Genomic DNA, 18,987 nt, shown 5'->3' with positions numbered 1-18,987 from the left:
GCAATCTTTCGTCATTCAGGACACTCGACACAATTAAGTCAAGTAAGATGTCTTAGGGTTTCTGGAAAATTGTACATGCAAACAGAAATTGTACCATGGAAAAATTAAAGACATAGAGCTTGTCGTACAGGTTTATTATTAAGCTGTTACTGCCAAAAATGGGAAGCGGGAGTAGGTAAGACGCAGACTTGTAAATGGTGTCATGGTCTCTTTTTTTTTTATAAACGAGATACTTGCAATCCGTTCTCTTTTCCTCGAATGGTACCTACTGAATTGTACTTATCACCGTGTTTGTATTTACATGTGCAACATGACGGATGTCACATGTGGAGCAGGAATGGTTTACCCTTCCGAAGCACATGAAATCACCCCCGGTTTTTGGTGGGATTCATTTTGCTCAGCCTTTAGTTTTCTAAGTTGTGTTTTGTGTACTGTTGTGTTTCTTTTCGTCGTTTTTGTTTTTTTGTCCATGGCATTATCAGTTTACCTTTTACTTATGAGTTTGAATATCCCCTTTGTATCTTTCGTCTCTGTTTTGCTTAGTTACATAACATTACCTAAATCAAATCAAATATAAAGAGTATATGGAATTGACTACCACGAGGGAGCTCCCCCCCACCCCATCCTCCCACTGTAAACACGATAAATGTTTGTTAATAAGACATGGCATTCAATGCACACATGATATTAGCAGGACATTGTTTACATCACGGTGTCGACGATATGAATGATGTAATAGTACTGGTAATAGACTCGGTATAATACATAAACACGATTTTAAAACGACTTTGCAACATCGCGATATCGACAATATGAATGATGTTAACGCAAGAGTGCATACTCGATATAAAATATAATCACGATGTTGACACTATATTGTTATGACATTGTCAGCATCGCGATTTCGACGTTGATATGGTATAGACTTGGTATACAATATAAACACAATTTAAAAAATTACGATATTGACAACATCGCGATGTCGACAATTTCCACGGTGAAAATACGAAGGTATAGACTATGTATGCGATAAAAAAAAACACCTCCATTTTGACACAATATTGTTTATATCAAGGTATAAACGATGTAAACACAAGGGTGTAGACTAGTTATACAATATAATAACGATATAGTCAACATTGCTCTGTCGACGGTGTGAAGGATGTTAACACTAGGGTGTAACTAAGTATTCAATATAAACAAAGTGTTAACACGATATCGTTGAAGATGTTATTATGTTTACACTATGCCGAAGACTGGGTTTACAAAATAAACACACGATGTTGACACGATATTATCAACCTTGTGAGTGATTAAAACATTTTACAAGACACGGTGTTGGCGTTATCGTAAAATCATTGCCAACAGACATACTGCCCGACGAGAACAAAGATTTTAGCATGCATTGGTTAAAATATTGCCAAGAATTAAATTAACACCTAAAAAAAATTTCTTTTTTCTAACAAAGAAATAACGAAAATTCCAAACTCCAAGGTAAATTTAAAAAGGGAAAGTCCGTAAAACTTAATAAAACCAAACGCTTGACTGTATCAACCAGGTGTAAAAATGAAAACAACTATCATATTCCTGACTTGGTACAGGGATTTTTCTAATAAAATGGTAGGTGTTACAGCTAGCCACTTACACTTACACTTCCAACTTGAATGAAGATCGACTGCAGTTCCGTTATATTGACAAAAAAAATATGAGCAGTTTACACAGACATAATTGGTTAACGTGACAATAATTTAAATCCAGCATTTATATTTGTAAAAGCATACAATATAGATGTATAACATAAATACATTGAATAAAATAAAACAACAAACAAAACAATGCATACAAATATGACCAAGACGCCAACAAAAAGATTTTGTAATTGATAGTAAATATAAATATAAATATAAATATAAAAATAAAATAGCATAGTAAACAATTTCTGACATACACCAACTATCCAGATAAAATACAAAAGTAACAATTAAATACGAGGGTACACAACCGTCAAAGATATATAAAAGGAAAACACATAAGTAAACAAAATTATACAGAACTTCAGTACCTAGAATTTATAATTCAAAATTATCCTGTATTACAGTTTATTCGACTCTGAATATGTATATATTAGATCTTGGTATTTTCAGATGAACTTGATGAGAAAAAGGACAAAACGTTCTTCTACAAAACCCTAGGTCATTAACTTTCTGCTAAGACACCGATGACGTTTTACTAAGTTTGCGTAGTAGCTGGGACATGATGCGCAATTTATTTCTGGTAGTCTTTTCCTCAATTCCTCTGCTCATATCGTAAACTTGGATATGTATGATTTAGCATACCCCGAAAAGCCCTTTGTGATGCGTCTTTTCGTGGTAAAAAATCTCTTTTTTTACACAATATGTTCTTTGAAAATTTACTACTTTGCATAACTCAATAATGATTACACATTTATTTCATTTGGCCCCCTGCACTTGAAATCATCACAAATTGTTAAGCACTGTCACTTGTTAAACATTGAAACATATCCAATATCACTACACAGAGATTTTTTGTTTACGTATTTTTTTGGTTCATCAGTTTGAGGCGCATTAGGGATATTCACCCAGCTGCAAGCTCTAGGATATTGTATGCATTGAGAAATGTATACTAAATACGCGGGTGAAGTGGAAAATTGCTGTAAAGCTGAGTCAAATTTATAGTTTCAAAATTGAAATCGTATTGTTTTTCGTAGACTCTGGTACTGAATTGACCGCTGTTGTCAAATTCGAGGTATATGTCTAAAAATGAGCCGGAGGAAGCTGTATCTGTGGTTCATTTAATCAATTTTCTGGAGGATATATATAGGAACAAATCAGAAATGTTTGGATTGTTATTGTTATAACATCATCAATTTACCTGTATGTGAAATTAAATGAAATTAAATGATCTAGCTTCTTTGATCTTTTTGTTTTCACAAGTGTTTGATGGAACTCCGACTCATATAAAAAGGGAAAAAAGGCCGACAAGGAGAGGCGCACAGATGGTACCCATAGGAATACTGACAAACTGCTGGAAAATTCTACATACAAATTCAACAAATATGTTGTCGATGAGAATCTCCAGCATATTGATCACTTGTTCTTTTGTGTAGTATATTTTATTCTCATGTCTCTTTGGTGTCTATCGCCTCTTCTTAATTTTTTATCTTATATGCAATACAATAACTTTGTATCGTATGGTTTTTTTTAGGTAGAAGAACATTGTGGATTATTTCCTTTACACAGATACTGATGGTTTACAGAAACACGTGTCATAAACACTGAAAGTGAAAGAAAAGTATTGCATTTGTCTACCGAAACTCTTGTCGTAACCACTAAAAGTGACAGATAATGATTGGGTTAAAGAAACTCGTGTAGTAAACACTATAAGTGACAGAATATTATTGCATTTGTTTACCGAAACATGTGTCGTAACCACTGAAAGTGACTGATAGTGATTGGTTTAATTTAACAAGTGTCATAACCACTTATAATGATAGATAATAATTGGTTTAAAGTCAAGAAAATTAAAGTATTTCAAGCGTATCAGGAGGAGTACATGACTGTTATTCATAAAGTGGTAGTTAAGAAATTTACTTAGTTGGAATATATGTATCAATTTTAACCGCCACGTTGGTCTCGTGTTGACGTATTCGCTTTGAGGGCAGGATTTTGCAGGCTCGATCTTAATACCGGCCAAACCAAAGATTGAAAATTAGTTTTTGCTGATTTCCCCCTTAACAACACATGTTTTTATTGAGTGAAGGCAAAGTATGACCAGCTCAAAGTCAGAATGATGTGTCCGGGTATTGCGGTCCTAATGATCTTGTGAACTAATACACTAAACATTTTTGATACGTGTCAGTCTTGTATAAAGCAGGGTTTATATTTATATCACATTAAAATGTTCTTGTCCTGAATATGCATTTAGTTTGTGACTGAACATTAAGCATTCAAACTTCATTATCATGCATCAATATTGTCCATTGATTCCAAATAGCAAAGTTCTCAATCTAATTAAAATATAGAACTCGGATTTCGTTGTACTGCATACGAGATCTAACGATGACCCTAATCTCTTTCACTTTTGTGACCTTTTCAGGGGCGGATCCAGGATTTTGTAAAGGGGGGGCGTAGTATTAAAGTTTTTTTATACCTTTTTTTGGCTAAAAAACATAAAATAAGTGTTAAATGCATTTTAAAGTTAAAGTGTAGGGGTTGGACATTTTTGGTGCCGTATTCTCTCCATTAATTGTCTATTATAAAATGATTGGATGGATCCAAAGCTATGTACTAATTAATATATTTGATGTGGGATTTGTCAGTAAAAAATGGACATGGAAAATTCTCGTTTAAAATGGACATGGAAAATTCTCGTTTGTTGTATGGTTAGTTAGCATAATCTCACAGATTTCTTGTTGTAAACAAGATATACGGCTATTCAATGAAATTTACAATACGACCGACACGAAGAAAGACAAACAAGCAATGTTTATCCAAATGTTTGGTTGAAATGTTTCAACCAACAAAGGAAGTGAGGGGTTCCAAATCAACCAAAGGCTACGAATGAGTCGGAAATGACAATGAAGTTGTGAATGACGGTCGACACATGGAGACATACAGGCCACACCCACCAGGCAGGTTGCTGTCGGGCCTTGAAAAAAGTATTCAGTATATCAGTTCGGCGAAACAGACATTCCGGTCAGATATGGGATTCACATGCAACCCCCCAAAAAATAATTACGCCCGTTTTTTATTCATCATGTTCATTTAATGCTAAATAATTTTGCTGAAAATACTTTTTTCTAATAGCAAAAAAGTGGACAAGATTATTGTTTTCAATCCAGATACGGCCAGAATTTTTGTTTAAGGCAAAAATCAGGGTCAGAATTTTTTCTCTAAAATAGCTCAGACTGCCCCCTCAAATCAAATAGTCCGTACCTTAGACTTTAAATTTATATCTAGAGCTTACTGACTGGGGATCACTATTCAGCAATGTTATTAATGGGCTGGGGCGTGCTCAATATTTTGTCGCTTTGAAGGCGTCATGCTTGTCATCCTCAGCCTAAGCAATGTGTTACTGTAATTTGAATTTCAAAATGACTGAGTGACGTTTTTTTTCGACGTACTGGTCAACTCCACCGTAGCGAATCACATGACTTTGACATAATCAATAATATATTACAGTAAATACGAGCGAAAAATATCTTTATAAGTAAAGAATTATCGCATAAAAATTAAATACACGGGAAATGGCAAAGTTCGCGAAGTCTAGTCTGATTAATCATTCTACAAAAAAAAAAAAAAAAAAGAGCAAGCAAAGGGGGGGCGTACGCCCTCTACGCCCCCCTCTGGATCCGCCACTGCTTTTTTTACGTAATATTTGACCCCAGAAAGAATTTATATCGACCAATCAGAATGCTCCTTATGAACGCATCCTAGGAATATTTTGAAGATGGCGACACAGAAATGGAAAAACAACTTAGAAAATGTATTAACTGAAATTTTGCCTTTGTACAAAGTGAAAGAATTGAAATTTGAGGAGGGACAAATTTTGGAGATCAAAGATTGCATGGTCTGGCTTCCAACATGCTTCAAACGGGCTATGGAAAGAGTTTACATCCAGATATCTGCTACCTGTTCGCTGTTGCAAGGAAAATGAAGGAACACGGTACAGACACTAGGACCGATGGTAAAATCGTAGTCTGCGGTCCAAGTTTCCAAACTTAAGTCTGTACCGATAATCAAGTCCGCAGTCAAAGGTAAATTCTCGAAAATAGAGTATTAAAGGTTGACATTTTTCTATCATTGGGCAACTTCTCAAGTGTTTATAAAAAAATGATTGTGGAGGATTTCACAGTGTACTTTAAAAAACATGACAATATCCCAGAAAATACATTTCAAGTCTTCCAATGCATTCTCCTACCAAAAAATTATAATTTACAATGTCAATGAAGATATGGGATCAGATAAATCTAAATTCATTAGTAAATATAGTATATAGATCATAATGATATTCTACTGTGTACTTGCAAAGATATACATGTATACCTACGCCGGCACATGCAGAAGAATTTTTTAATATCAGCATACTTTTTTACTTCTGTCACACACTGATGTATACATGTAGATATCATGCATGTCATGTGGTGCTCCAGATAACTGTTAGGAGAAATTTTCTGGCAAGAAAGAAATTAATTGTTCACTATTCTTGGACTCAGCCACAGTGGGTCAGAATGGCAATTAGTGTTTCAGTGTTCATTAAATATTAGTTAAATGCTTTGTGAGAAAAATAACTTTATCCTGTTCATGTACATGTATGTTAACCAGATATCTGAAATTACAGAAAGTACATTGTTATGCCCCCGCAGTATACGTAGCTGAGGGGGCATTAAGTTTTACCCTTGTCCATCTGACCATGCGTCCGTGACGTCCGTACATCCCAAAGTTGGTTTCCTTTCTCTAACTTTAGTTTGCATCAACCAAATGTTATGAAACTGATACACAATGCTTATTACTACAAAACACAGACGAAGTTTGAATTTTAATGGCGTCACTTTAACCTTTCCAGAGTTATGCCCCTTTACAAATGGTAAAATTGCTGAATTTTTCGTTTCCATTCTCTAACTTTAGTTTGCCTACACCACATGAAACTTATACACAATACGTATTACCACAAAACTCAGACCAAGCACAAATTTGGGTAGCATCACTTTTACCGTTCTTCGGTTACGTCTGTTTATAACTTTATATGATCTGCAAGAGTGGGCATCATTTGTGTCCTATGGACACATTCCCCATTAATTGTAGTCTTTCATGCATAAATATTTAGCTTTAACTACACGAGTAACTTTGCAGGGCGGATTTAGAGGGGGAGCCCAGGGGGCCCAGGCCCCCTTTTTTGGGAAAAATTTGGTTGATTATATAGGGAATCACTGAAGCATGGCTGTACAGGCCCCCCTTATGAAAATTTCTGGGTCCGCCACTGCTTTGTTTTCATTCGTAACATTACTAGTATAAATAATTTTGAAGACTTGTTTAAGTAATTATGCTCTTGACTGATAGAATACTCTCTCTTTACTTTCAACATGTCCAATACATATACTTGATCAATATATAGAAGAACAAGACAGATGAGGCTACCTCTATCATAGAACATGCATGTATGTTAAATTGTTCAGAAAACAACAAACCATCAAACAAAATCAATAGGTATCTTACACATGTCTTATAAAATTAATGTCTGCAAATGATGATGCTAAACAAAAAGTAAAAATGTGAAATGAAATGAAATACAAGTTTAAAGATTTGTGTACTGGCTCTGATAATAAATACGTACAAATTTGATTAGGGAATCCACACCTCAAGAACTAATCCCATAAAGGATTACTCAAGGGCCAGTGTTTTTATTTCCCCAAAAAATGTTCATAGATAAGAAGATGTGGGTCCTAGAAATGGATTCACAATGTCAATTTATAAATTTACTTTAGATAACCTATCTCTATAAGAAACATTTATTTAAGGACAATAAAACATTCTGTCATTAACCAGAGGAACATATCAATTAAAATGTGTTTGAATAAACACTGGTATTAAGTAATAGGGTATGTACATGTAGGTAGGGAAACCCTAAACAAACATGCATGTACATTTTTTCTTCACCTTTTTGTCTGGAAAAGCTAGTAATAATTATTAAAGAAAAAAAATAAATGAGATCCTTTGAAATGGATGTTAAATAATCTTAAATAAGCTTTATAATAGAGTCAGCATTGTTTTGAATATTCCATAAATATATTTAAATTGATATTTCAGGAGCAGACATTCTTCCCTGGTCTATATAGCTTCATGGAAAGGAATCAGACATAGAAAGTTTGGGGAAATGAAATTGAGAGTCACTGTGAATAATTCACACACATGCCAGACATAAAGAAATGGACAGACACAGGCTCAGCTATAGAATCTGTATCAACTGGAAGCAACAGCATTTTCATCAGAAGACATGAAATATGCATTTGGAAATGTTCAGCCACCAAACAAATAGATATGCCAGGATGTAAATTGTTTGCTTATATAAATGTGAATGATGTCTGTACAAAAGCAAAGATATAAAAGCCTTTTTCATTTATACATGTAACAGTCATATACAATCAACAGACATTCTTTAAATCTTTGGTAGCCACGGAACCTAGTCGTAGACATTCCATATTTTCAACTCGTTATGAAGACATATTTGACCAATCTGGTTTCCAATAGAAGTTTAAAAATAAGTTCAACATGTACATGACATGATGATCACCAGATATGAAGGTGATATAGGATTTAATATTCAAAGTAATGTTGAGAAGTATAAAGTGAAGTTGAACCTCCCACCATAATAGCATTCTGCACATTTTGGATCACATATGGATCAAGCTGTTGTACTTGTGAACTAAAAGATTGTTGCTTGTCAGGTACATTGTACATGTTGACAGTGCTATAAGTTCATTAAATAAAATGCAGTTCAGAACAGTTAGTAATAGATAGATTTCTTCTGTCTTTGTTTGAACAGATAAACCAGATAATTAAAAAATATTTTTTCTGACAACTATGTCTGTTCTGGAACTGAAGACTACATGCACTTATTGTATCTTCCTTGTTCATTTTCCTCCAGATAAATGTACCTTTTTTTACTGACTTTCACAATGAGGCTTATAAGGAAGCTTAATTCTTCCAAGGTCTCCAGTTTTGTCCTGCCTGTGACAAAAATTTCAGAATAGAAGAGATGCAACACATGAAATGCTAATCGGACAACAACATTTACTATTTATATAAAGTTTTATATTTCAGAGGGTAGAAATCATGGATTTTTCATACTTAAAATCATAATGTATAAAGAATCCTTATGTTTAGAAGTTTCTGTCAAGTCATATGTTCATTGTCCTTATCCTCATTTTCATTGTTCAGCGACTCCTTAAAACACTACATGTGTAGTGATTTTATCAAGTGAATTTGTGGCATATTATAAGTAATATGATAACAAAATTTGGTATACATGTGATCCAAGGTTTACATGTGTTGTCAGACAGGGTTCAACTTGTCTCTCAATTTTTTTCAACTTATAAGTCTACAGATATCTAAATAAAACATTAAGGTATATATATTAGGTAAAAAAAAAATAAAATCAAACAAAAGCAGGTGTTCATGTGACCCAAACCTCATTTCGCCCATCAGTGATTAAGGTTAATTTTTTGTGCAAATTGTGGTTAACTCCATTTCTCAGATTCTACAAAAATTTATATAAAGCAGTAGGTCAAAATTTACATATGAACAAGAAGAGATACTATACATGAAACGTTTATATATATGTCAATGATGATAATGATGGATAGCTGCTTACAGTCCAGTGGCAAATTAATATGCATATTCAGGACGAGAATATGTTAATGTGATATGAATATTAACCCTGCTTTGTAGTAGACTGACAGCAACTGAAATAGCAAAAAATAATTAAATGACACCTAGAATGAAACCTACATGTATATATAAGGCTTCAATAGAAGGAAAGGCAATTGTCTATGCAATATGTCAAGCTCTAGTCTTTAATGTGTCTATAAAAGTAGTGAATAAATTTTGCAGAAATATCTTGTTCATTGTGTCTGTGATAATCATTCATGTACATGTACATCACTACATGTACCACGTCTATTTTATATAGATCTGTCATATGCATTTAATACACAATTCTAAAAATAAAAAAATAAAAACTATATGCCATGCAACATGCATGTACTACAAGTCTACAACAGGGTTTATGCTTGGTACAGGCACATGAAATGTGATTGAAATAGTTTTTGTGTCACCTGATCATGAGACCATTGTTTCAAATGTGACACTTAGGGTTTACAATCAGCATAATCATGCAGCAGCATAAACTATTTGAATAAAGTTTGATATTTCAGAAGATAGATGACCTGGATGTTTGATACCTTGAATTGTACACAGATACATTTTTGTGTACCTTATGTGTGGTCACTAAGTTTGTCCATCAAATGTCCATTGTCCTTGACCTAATTTTTATGGTTCAGTGACTGCTTGAATAAAAATCATGCTTTTTTTCTCATGTGAAATGTTCACTTACAAATGTATTATGGTCAAGACTGTATCTCAGATTCTATAAGCAATAGGTCAACTATATTTGGTGTATGGAATAATTGTTAGATGTACATGTGCATGTTGGACTAGCAGTTTTCATCCAACCTTGACCTCTTTTTCATGGTTCAATCTTTAGTTGTTGTGGTTTAGTCTATTTCTCAGAGACTAGCAATTAGGCGTACATTTGGTGTATGGAATGATTTTAAGGTGAACATGTCCGACACAGGCATTTTTTTTCTGACCTTGACCTTTTTCATGATTCATTATAAGACATTTATTATTTATGATTTTGGTCTATTTTGCAGACATTTGAAGCAATAGGGCCACTATATTCTGCATATGGAATGATTATAAGGTGTTCATGTCTTGTCCGGCAAGTTTCATTTGACCTATCCCTCATTTTCATGCCAGGTTCATTTGTCAGTGCTAATTTTTTGTTTTTTTTAATCAGTTTATCAGATTAGGTATATGAAATGAATGGTACCGGTATATATTGAATACGTTTGTTTGGCAGAATCATATGACTGTGACCTCATTTTCATGGTTCATTTGTCAATGGTAAGTGTTGATTTGGTCTTTTTTCCAACATTGTGTCCAAGTACTCAAAAATATAGAACCACTATGTTTGGTGTATGCAATGAATGTAAGGTGAACATGTTTGTCTGGCATGCACTAGAAACTGCTCAGAGTCTGAAAAGACCATATTTTGTACTCAACCAAAAAGGTCAAGCACAGATTTTACTTGACAAGACTCAACAGTACTTAAATGTAGTTGACCTTTGTCTAGACTTACTTAAGTCAGATTGAGTACTTGATAATCTTGGTAAATATAAAAATAAGAGGATGTGGTACAATGTATGATTGCCAACATGACCAATGAGGCAACTCTCCACAAGAGACCAAATGACAGAAATGAACAACTATAGGTCACCATATGGCCTTCAACAATGAGCAAAGCCCATACCGCATAGCAATAAAAGGCCCCGAAATGACAAATGTAAAACAATTCAAACTAGAAAACTAATGGCCTAATTTATGTCTGAATATATATAAGTCTCCACAAATGCTTGACCAGTCTTGACCAATGCTCGAATCAGTTTTGAACTTTTCATTTAATCTCAACTGGTCTTGACCCAGCCTGAATCAGCCCATCTATGTCAATTATATATTGATCTTATAAAATGACAGGTTATTGATAATTTGGTTTATTGCTTTCAAATTTAAAAATTTTATTTAAAGGTAAAAAAAGCTAGAATTTTCATTTTGGACTAAATTCAGATAGTCACCTTTAAAAATGTCTATAACTTTTTCAAATTAACTTGGATCTTAATAAAACTCCACAGCTATCTCAATCATATATTGATCTTACAAAATACAAGGTTACATGGAAGTCTGGTTTATTGCTGTAGGTGTAAGGATTTATTTGAAAGGTAAAAAAGCAAGAATTTTCAGTTCGAGCTAAATTCACAGCTACAGATAGATGGGCTGATTCAGACCAAGTCAAGACTGGTCCAGACCATATTCAGACTAGACCAAGATTATCAAGTACTCATATAGACTGATTAAGTAAAGTCTAGACTAAAATCAAGTACAGTTAACTGTCCTGATTATGTTTAGTTGTGACAAGTAACATCTGTGCTCTACCTTACTGGTTGTGCACAAAATATGGTCCTTTTGAATTCAGACTCAGCAGTTTATAGTGATGGTTCATCTGACCTTGACCTCATAACCATGGATAATGTTAAGTTTATATGATGCTTGTAGTGAAACCTTCATATAACAGACTTTCAACATACATTCAATCATATGTAAAGCAGGCGAGCATTTCAGCTTATACACTCTTGTTAAAGTATAGATCTTAAAAAAGAGGGACGAAAGATACCAGAGGGACAGTCAAACTCATAGATCGAAAACAAACTGACAACGCCATGGCCAAAAATAAAAAGACAAACAGTCGAATAATAGTACAGATGACAAAACATAGAAAACCAAAGACTAAGCAACACGAACCCCACCAAAAACTGGGGGTGATCTCAGGTGCTCTGGAAGGGTAAGCAGATCCTGCTCCACATGTGGCACCCGTCGTGTTGCTTATGTTATTACAAATCCGGTAAATAGTAACCTTGCCACTTTTTTAATCTAGATTTTAAGATTAATAAAAGGTACATATAAGAAAAAATAATAAAATTTAGTTTTATTTATGAATTTTTGAATGGATGTATTCTAATGAAGGAAGGTGTCTAGCAAACAAGCAGTAAAAATATCAATTATTATGTCAATGATAGGCTAGGATTGGTTTTTGGTATATATGTATCCGCTACAGCATGGGAATTGTATAGGAAATACACGTGTATTCAAATATATAGCCAACTACCTAAGATTTTTTTCTTACTAGATACAAAATAAAAGAGCCCCCCCCCCTGACAGTTCACAAAAATAGGACAGTAAGGCACCTCTCTAGTAGACTCTACCAACTGAGCTAAAAAAAACTTCACCAGAGTAGCTACTAGAGGACAGTTTTTTTCTTGTATGCAAGCCGAGGTTGGGGGAGGGGGGTGCTTGTGGCGCTTCACATATATATGTATGGTTTATCAATGCTTAGACTTTTTACATGTCCCATTCAAGCTATGCATAGTTTGCACCCCCTTATCAAAATCCTTGATCCACATCTGGCAGAGGGAAGCACCGCTATAGTGTACAGTTTAACAGTGTTTCCTGTACTCTATAATTTCCACGATTACGATCCGACCTCAAGTCATAAAGCATATGAGGCACATCTGAAAACCAAGACAAACATCACATATTTCAAATATTCATGTCTATAGTTACAAAATGAAAGAGATTTTAAAACTATTTCCAAACGATTAACAATCGAAGCGATAAATTTTAAGTCCCATTGTTTATATTTTTGGATTCCCTCGGGACCTTTCAATGAACCTCATTCAAGTATATATGTTCCGCGTTCGCTGTTTAGATTCGATAACTAGAATTCTGATTGGTTAAAAAAGTCACATGCAAAATCCGTCAGAAGTGAAACCTTATACGGGTAGTTGTTAGATCTCGTATGCAGTATAACGAAATCCGAGTTCTATATTTTAATTAGATTGCAAAGTTCTATGAAAATTGCAATACAAACCACATAAAAAAGTAATGCCATGCTTGAACAGTCAGGTGCTACTTCTCTTTTTTGGATTTCATATTCAAATTTTAACGGATGGATATATGGGGGGTGGGGGGTAGAGAAATATAAATAACAATATTATACAATATTTCACATTTTAAGTTTTTCGAATTTGTCAAACTCCATGAGAAAACATTTGGTTATAATTTTCTGTCGAGATATAAAGTGTTTGGAAGGGTGCAACATACAAATCTATCATTTTTTGAAATAAATACTTTGACTTAACCTTTAAACATCATGTTTGCTTGTTTATTTAAACGTGATATATATTAGCAAAACATTGAAGATAAATCGCTGTACCGGAAAATTCGGCATACATTAAATGTAAAAATGACAAAAATGCGAATTATCATATATAAATCACACTTTTCATTAAATCAAAAGATATTGTATTTGAATGTAGATCACTGGTTTTACCACAAAAGACTATTATATTCAGTTTAAACTTGAAAAAAAACTCCATTCCCTTTCATGAAATTACCGTTATATTACCAATGATTAAGGTAATTTTCCTTTTTATTTAGTGATATCGCTATATTTTGTAAAAAAAAAGTTGTTGAGTATTCTATTATCGTAACGTTGTTCAATGCGTGACGGCAGCTAAAAAGCATTTAAAAAATACATGTAATATAAATTTACGATAATGACAACACGAACTGAAGTAGAAAATACATGTTTGATAAAATACATCACTATAAATCCAAAAAGCAAAGATATATAACAATTACAATGTTAATCATCCCAAAAAATGTCATGCTTGAAAAGACAGCTATTCTCATGGCCTTGGATATCATATTCAAATTCTGTCGTTTGTGAAGGAGGGATATATATATATATATATATATATATCAATTTTGATTTTAGAAATATTATTCAGGATTGGGTCAAACTAGACAAAATTTCCATATAATAGTATCATTTCCCTCCTAAAATGGGAGGATATGGAGCTTTGTGTAAAATTAATTTTAAGCTTTGGTATGTGAAAAAATTCCTGGAGTACTAACTTCAATTTATTTTTCAATTATCAGTGTATGCAGCTAGACTAGAGAAATTTAAGAAAAAATACCAGAAGAATTGATTGATATGCAGCAAAGATTAACACTTTTGAATTGAGTTATTCAACAAATTAAAAAAACACTCATCTCAATGTAAACATTGATACAAGTACACCGATAAGACCGCAAAAAACATGAACAAAAATCGAGACGACCAATTCTTGAAATTGTAAAATATTTAATATCTTTTAACGGAATTCCTCGGAAAATGCCTGTACCAAGTAAGAAATATGACAGTTGTTTTTCCCTCGTTCCGTTGGTTGATTACGTTTGACTTTGTCAGTTTTAATGGGCTTCCCATTTTTGAATTTACCTTCGACTTTTGTATTTAGTTATACTTTTTTTAACAAATACAGTATTCGAATTTGTAAAAATATTGTTTTTCATTTTTTTTTTCAACTTGTACAGTCACAACAAGAAAATATTTTTTTATTGATAGAATGTTCACGTAGCAAGAGCAGACCGGTTTATTTGAAAACTCAGACGTCGAAAACAGATATGTTTTTGGAAATAGTAACATGCTTAGGACTATTGAAAGAGCTTTATTTGATTCTGTATGTACATTTTTTTTCACATTTTTTTATTACATCAACATGCAATACAATTAACATTTTTCTAATTTCATGTTCATAAGCTTCTAATACAATTATATCGATAAATAATAAAATGAAACTTCATGTATTTACATGTTTTTATTTAATAACACATTTACAATGACTAGAGGAGAACAAACTGTCCTCAAAATTAACCAAAAGTTTACCAAAAATACATTTGTAACATTAAATGGTATCTAATTTTCTGCACTGGGTGCATATGTCGCAATTAATTATGTCTATTCTTTATTCTTAATGCAAAAATATATTAAAACCAAAACCACACACAAACGTTGACGAAATGATATAACCGAAATAGTCATAAAAGTAGCCGAAACCCGATGCATGAGGGAGATATTTTTCTTAATTTCAAATAAATTTCTAGTTTTATAACACCAAATTTAAATATATGACACAATATAAGTTTTTTTCATGCCAGTACCGAAGTATTGAGCTCATGGCCTTGTGTACTTATACATCTAGTCTACCAGCAAAGGTATCGATCCAATGATATTAATGCAATCAAACGGGACAAATATTAAAACACCAAAAACGCATTCGATAAGACTTTTTTTTTTTGTACTTAACCTATGAAAAGACATTTGGAATATTTCAGTTTAAATTTGCTTACTACTTAGCTGAAAATACCCTCGTGAACTAACAGTCTATCAGCAGAGGTATTGAGCCAGTGCTATGAAGTCAAGATAACACTTTACAAATGGCATGCGTTTGACTAGCTTTTCTGAATTTACCTTCATGTGGAACACTCATACATCAACATTGGCAAGCCAATGATGCATAAATACATGAAAACTTTATGTGACCAAAAAAAACCCTAATAGAATAGCCAAATTAATTTAACATCAACTTTGTGTAAAGGAGTTGAAACCTTAGATTCTGAAAAAAATTCTTAATAAATCAACGGAGTTTTTGACAAAAGTTATTATGTTATAAATCATGTCAGTACGACATACGGAGTACTGGGCTGACGGGAACTAGCAGTCTATTAGAAAATGTATGGATAAATGGGTGTCTAACGTCCAGTGGCAAATACAATGCATAGTCAGAACGAGAACATGATAATGTGATACGAGTATAAACCCTGCTTTGTACTAGACCGACACGCTGAGTCGGCTTTTTAACGTGCTAGTTTTACAAGGTAAAAGGCCGCTAGATGACAAGTTACCCTAACCGGACATATTATAAAGAATCCGAGCTGACTAGTCTCCAATGCCAAATGCTCAGCGGAGAAGTAACAAGCATTTGATTTGACCCGGCTAGGGTTCGAACCCACGACCTCCGTACTAGAGGCGAGCACGCTATCACGAGACCACCGAGGCGGTTATTTACCAGCAGAGGGATCGACATTGTGCTAGTAATAAAAACCACACTGTGTTTTAAAGGTTAAAACAAGGTCTTTTCCGAAATGCATGTTTCTCCCATTGTTTCAATACTTAACTGAAATAAAACATTTAGTTCTATAAATTCTGTATCGGAGGAAAATCTGGTATCGAAAATATCTAAATCACCACCTTTTTGTTACCTTTTATATAGAAAAAAAAATATAAATATGCGTGCATTTGTATTCTGTAGATAAAAATGTACAATTATTTCGGAGATGTCATCAGAATGAAATAGAAAACATGAATATAGCCATCAAGGTTAAAATGCAAAACAAGCTAAACATAAAACGCACTCAACAATAGAAGATAAAAAATAATTTTGACATATACAGTAGTTGAAATTACTGTAAACAGGGAAAAAAAACAGAATTTATGACGGCAGATCGACAATTAATTGAAAAAGAAATATTAAGGTTAGGACGTTTAATACAATGTGAATGACCACACTAATTGAATAAGTGATGTTCAAAGTCAAACAGACTATTTCTTAAAAAGTGAAGACCAAGGCCTTCTAGACAGAACTACTTTTTTGACAGAATGGTCACAGATTTAAAATTGCACAGGAAGCCCCAAAAAAATATCATTACGGCACACGCGCTAAGAACTTGAAGCATAATTGTATATTACAAGTTCAAATCTTTTCTGTTTATATTTTGATATATTTTGTTTATCTATTTTTATTTTCTTTCTACATATCTCATATTCACAATAAAATACTTCAGAATAATTTCTTATAAGTTTAAATATCCCTTTGGTTGATTATTTCATTCTTATTCAACTTTATTAAAACAACAAACAACAACCAACAACAATGCAAAAAAAAAAAATCAAAAGTCGGAAGAGACCAATGGGACATTCAAAACATTAAAGTCGAAATAAAAACTGACAATGCCATGAAAAAAGGCCGAAGAGACGAGCACGTCTACAAAACACTACACAGAAAACTAAAGACTCATGAACAGTGACAGCATCACGGGGATAAACATAGATGATCTTGAAGGGTAAGCAGATTCTCTTCCATATGTGCACTGGCCCACATGTGAAAACTTGATGACAAATGAACATTTAATGGAAAACCAACAGTGAGTGTAAGACAATTTCTAGCTGTGCATATCCATAACAGACAAATGAGTATATATAGCTGAAAAAATCACTGATGGTGAACATAGCTTTCAGGCAAACTAATTTTGAATTGCTTCTTATGTTCGGTATTCATTGCATCTATCGAGTAACGGTAAAACAAATTTCTAACGTTGCATAAGATATCAGACGACTAAAAATGGACTGCAATACAGTTTAATCTATTTTATCGTAGATTCTGCAAACAAAATAAGCAGGAATTTAATATGAATGTTGAATGAAACCTGAGTGGGAACACAGGTTTAAATATGACTTAAATAACATTGAGACGCTTAAAATCATATTCTTTAGTATGATTCACAATTAAGCGGTACACAAATAATGGAATGCACTGTAGGGGTTCTCTTTGGTCTTTGTTATTGTGGCTATTGTTAACTTACCTTACATCGTCGTTAAATATTCAAACCGCTTACCTTAAATAACTGTTATAGTTTAAAAGTGTAGTCAGATTTGTTTCACCGTCTTCCCCGTCCCATTTTGTGTTTGCAATTTGACTCAAATACTTTTCATTTAAAAAAACCCTGCTGCATAATTGTCCAAAAGGTTTTCCTGATTATTATTTCAATGCCCTTGGAGTTTCATAATAATGATTTCTAAACACTAAGTAGACACACCTGACAAGATAATACATTGATAAAGTTCAGACAATGAACTCATTATGTTATTACTCTTCGACAAAGTATTAACAAAAATTAAACTTTAAATACAAATTGCGAAGAAAAAAAATATAACAATATGACACGTGCTTTTTCGATTACGCAATCATCACGAGTGTAAGTATTCCCCTTTTTTAATGGGTACCAAATAAGACGCATCAAAATGCGAAATAATTCCATATCAAATTACACGAGTACAACAATTGTCAGTCAAATCAAATTGGATTAATTTTGCAAGTACATGTATGGTACGAAATATTAGTATTATTGACAACCACTCCATAATCTGAGGGAGTCCAGCATTGTAATCCTAATCCATTCGAAGTTTACACCCTGTTTATATTTATTGTTTTATAATCGAAAGATGTTTGGTCTATTCCTGAGGAACTGGTTAATATATAAATATTGACACAGATGGACGACTTTACACTAAAATCTATGACAAACGGGACGATTTCAACTTCCCAATTATCAATTTCCCATTTATCAGCAGTTACATACCTTCTGCCCCATCGTATGGTGTTTACATATCTCAGTTGATACGTTATGCTCGTGCATTTTCACACTATAAGGACCTCATATACAGGAGTGTGCTTCTTACGCAGACACTGCTCAAACAGAGTTATGAGGAGGAAAGTTTAAAAATGACACTCCGTAAATTTTATGGACACCATCACGAATTGATTGATCTATACGATGCGTCTATGTCTAAACCAACTAACGACATTTTTACCACGTCTTAGATTGTGGTTTACCATCTACGTCGTCTGGTCTTCTAAGTACCGAACGTGACCTATTCCCGATTATGACTGTT

General features: G+C 33.4%; 1 long non-coding RNA gene across 2 annotated transcripts in view; it reads right to left on the bottom strand.

Annotated features, from left to right (window-relative positions):
- The window catches only part of LOC127735970 (uncharacterized), a 42,540-nt gene extending 24,394 nt beyond the window's left edge, over window positions 1–18,146 (bottom strand). Inside the window, exon 1 of one of the 2 annotated variants that reach the window (XR_007998673.1) lies at window positions 18,132–18,146. This is a non-coding gene — a long non-coding RNA (uncharacterized LOC127735970). Of the gene's footprint in view, window positions 1–17,930; window positions 17,946–18,131 lie in introns of those variants that run through there. The other variant, XR_007998671.1, reaches the window with a different exon arrangement.
- Window positions 18,147–18,987: the final 841 nt, after the last annotated feature.

This window comes from Mytilus californianus, unplaced genomic scaffold, assembly GCF_021869535.1.
Source record: "Mytilus californianus isolate M0D057914Y unplaced genomic scaffold, xbMytCali1.0.p SCAF_3, whole genome shotgun sequence".
NCBI classification, from domain to species: domain Eukaryota; kingdom Metazoa; phylum Mollusca; class Bivalvia; order Mytilida; family Mytilidae; genus Mytilus; species Mytilus californianus.
The sequence above is the reverse complement of the archived record's forward strand: the minus strand, read 5'-3'. Positions and strand labels throughout refer to the sequence as shown.